Source organism: Arachis duranensis, chromosome 6 (genome assembly GCF_000817695.3).
Source record: "Arachis duranensis cultivar V14167 chromosome 6, aradu.V14167.gnm2.J7QH, whole genome shotgun sequence".
NCBI classification, from domain to species: Eukaryota; Viridiplantae; Streptophyta; class Magnoliopsida; order Fabales; family Fabaceae; genus Arachis; species Arachis duranensis.
Window position 1 is genome coordinate 105,001,383 of NC_029777.3, and position 3,519 is coordinate 105,004,901.

Here is a 3,519-nt window from a genome sequence, read left to right on the forward strand (position 1 = left end):
TGCTTGCAATGGTATTAGAATTGTGAATTTTGAATGAAAATAATTGAATTAATAGAAACAAAACCATATTAGGATAACTTACAGGTTTTGTATCTCCATTGAATGATAATAAATGACTTAACAAAAATAAAAAATAAATTACAATTAACTCATTTAATACAAATTATCATTACCATTTTTTATAATTAGTATTAGTCTTTATTGTATTTTTAAATATAAAAATCAAATTATAAAAAAAATATTAAGTATTGATTATAAGAATGCTTAATACTAAAAAATATGATATTATAATTAATATCATTAATAAATGGAGTTGATAAGAATATGATAAATAGATTGATAGGAGAATGAAATAAAAAAAAACTATTGTTAAATTATATAAATAAAATAAATTATAAAAAATTTTAGTTAATTATCGTTAAAAAAATTTTGTTACCAAATTTTTTTCATTTAATATTTACTCTCCCCATCCATAATTTTAATCCATTGTATATATAGCCCATCCATAATATTCCATATTAGAAAGAAGGTAAGGGTCCCCATCCCATACCTGAAAAGAAAATGTTACAAAAACAATGCCATCAAATGATAAATTTCTATGACCAAAATATATTAATTATTATATTATTAAATATGTGAACTCCACCTACTCTTTAATTCCATATATATATATATTCTTGACTTTCCCCCCCCTCTCTCTCTCACCCTCAAGCCGGCCTAGCCCATTACTCTCTTTTCTTTCTAAAAATCTTTTCCTTTTTTTTATATAAAAAAAATATATTTTTTACTAATAAATCAAAGACATTTAAGCATGTTTGGAAACATGAAATAATTCCAATTATAAGCCAACCCATAAAGATCTCTCTATCTCTCTCCTTTTCTTTTCTTTTTAGTTATATTTTTTTTCTAAACGAAAGAGATTAATAAGCATGTTTGAATCATGAAATTCCAATTATCATCATCATAACCCATATCAATATATTTAAATCAAAACACACCCTTCTCAACCTTCCATTTCAATTACACACACAAAAACATCATACTATGAACTCTAATTCCAAAAGATCACAACCACCATTATCACCACTCTCATTACTAGTTCTCACCCTCTCTTTGTTCTTATTAGAAAAATACTACTAGTACAATAAATTCAGTCTTTAGTCAATCTTTAATATTATTTAATTATTTTTTTATTAAAAATATATCTTTATTTTTTAGATACATATTTATAATTAAACTTAATTTAAATTTTAAAAACTTAAATTTCTCTAATTTCTTATCCACTTCATAGTTAGTTATTATTTCTTTTCTTTTTGTACGTTATTCATATAAGAGACACAATTTCTTCTTTTTTTTTCTTTTACGTTACATTCTTAAGTCTTAACAATGAGAAGCACCTCTCATCTTTGAGCTCATCCTCATCGGTGAAGTCAGGTAACACCTTTTTCTTCTTTCTTTATTATTATTATTATTATTATTATTAAATCAATGAAGTTTTTAAATTCAGTAAAGTTTTTAAAATCTTTTAAAAACACTTTAATTATTTTTTATATTTAAAATATTTAAAATTTATGTCAAAAATACATCTAAAATTAAATAAACAACATAAATACATTTAAAATTATGTATTAACACATCTAAATTATTGTTATTGTAGTTCTAAATTACATATTGAACACAAAAAATTAAACTTAAATACACATAAAAAATTATAAAAATGCATCTAAATATTTTATCAACACATCTAAAATTTATGTAAAAAAATTTATATATATATATAAACATAATAAACAATATAAATACATCTAAAATTAAGTATAAACTTATATATGTATATAAGAATATAATAAATAACATAAACATATCTAAAATTATAAGAATGCATTTTAAAAGTAATGCAAAAAAAACAGAACAACAACATAATAAAGCCTAAAATGACAAAGAAAGAAAATGAAGAAAGAGTTAAATAAAATAGAATACCTATGAGAGAAAGAAAAGTAAAAAACATAGTAAACGCAAAAAAGAAAAGAGATTAATGAGAAGCAGCACCAACACGAGTTTATGGGTATTTCACAACATAGGAAAATAAATTTTGAATTTTAACTAATTTAATTTTTGTATGTATATTTAAATCGTAATACATTAATAATTAAATATATTAAATTTAAAACAGAAATTTAAAATTAAAATTAAAATTTTTAATTTTAGTTTTATTTAGTTTGCATTTTGAATGTGTATTTAATTTTAAAAAAGACACTAAATCTATTTATAATTTTTAAATGCGTTTGTTTTATTTTTTTTATTATTGTAATAAAAGGCTAAATATTGTACAACTTTTAAAGGATACCTAATTCAATTGTTCTAATAAAGATTCTAATTATTTTCATCTGAACATGCTATCTTTGATCATTAGAAGTTGAACCGTAAAATTTGATTTTGGTATATTATAAATGTTATTTTTATCTAAAAGTGTTGTTATTTTTTTTAGGAAAAAGATCTTTTAAAGTAACAATGTTAGTAAAATATTAAAGTGATGCTTTTAATCACCTTTAAATTTGTAATATTTATTATCTGTGAGTCCCACTATCTTAATTCAATGGTTATTACTAGTGTACTTTTATATCTAAAATAACAATACAACTTTAGAAAATTTAAATCCCTTTCTTTACATAAAGCAATAAAGCATAAGTGACCATTTATTACTCCTAGAGTTTCAAAATAAAACGAAAAATCATTGGTACATAAATACATAAATCTTTGACTAAAGTAATTTCACTCCAAAATTCTCATTAATATTTCGGTAACCATTCTCCTTATTAGCAGTAATCCGGAATGTTGCCTCTTCAAATTTTTTTGTTTATAAATAATCAAATAATTAAATAGATTGTATTACTATTATTATCAAACATGGCTATGGATATCACACCTTCGTTACTCTCTTCTCTAGTGGCGCTACTCTTCCATTTATTTGTTCAATCCTCAAATGCAACCAACAAAATTGTGGAAGTGAACAAAATGTGCAACACAACCCTAAACCCTATAAATCCTTCATTTTCTTCAAAAATTCTAAACTCAAAACCCGGTGCTGCATTACACAATCCGTGTTGTTTCGTTCCAATATTACCAACACCATTAGTCTTCAACTGATTCAGATGCCAAAGATCATTACTTGACGCATTTCGGTTACGACAATGGCGCATTATGCTGCTTCTGGTGTTACGGCATGGTTAACGTTCGTCGTGTTTCTAGTGACAATCCGCTTCCATTGTTCGGACAACATTCTTTTGACCTTGACGGTGTAAATGCAATGTAAATATGTAACGAGTCTACATGGAAATTGAAAAGTCACAATCACATATTAGTAGTAAAAGTTTTGACTAGTGGTCTTATATCCCATGACATAAATATGAAGTCAAGATTTGTTTAATTTATTTTTATGTAAAATTAATAATTAAAAATTATTAGATAAATATATATTAAATTATTTAATAATTTTTAATTAATAAATTTACATGAACA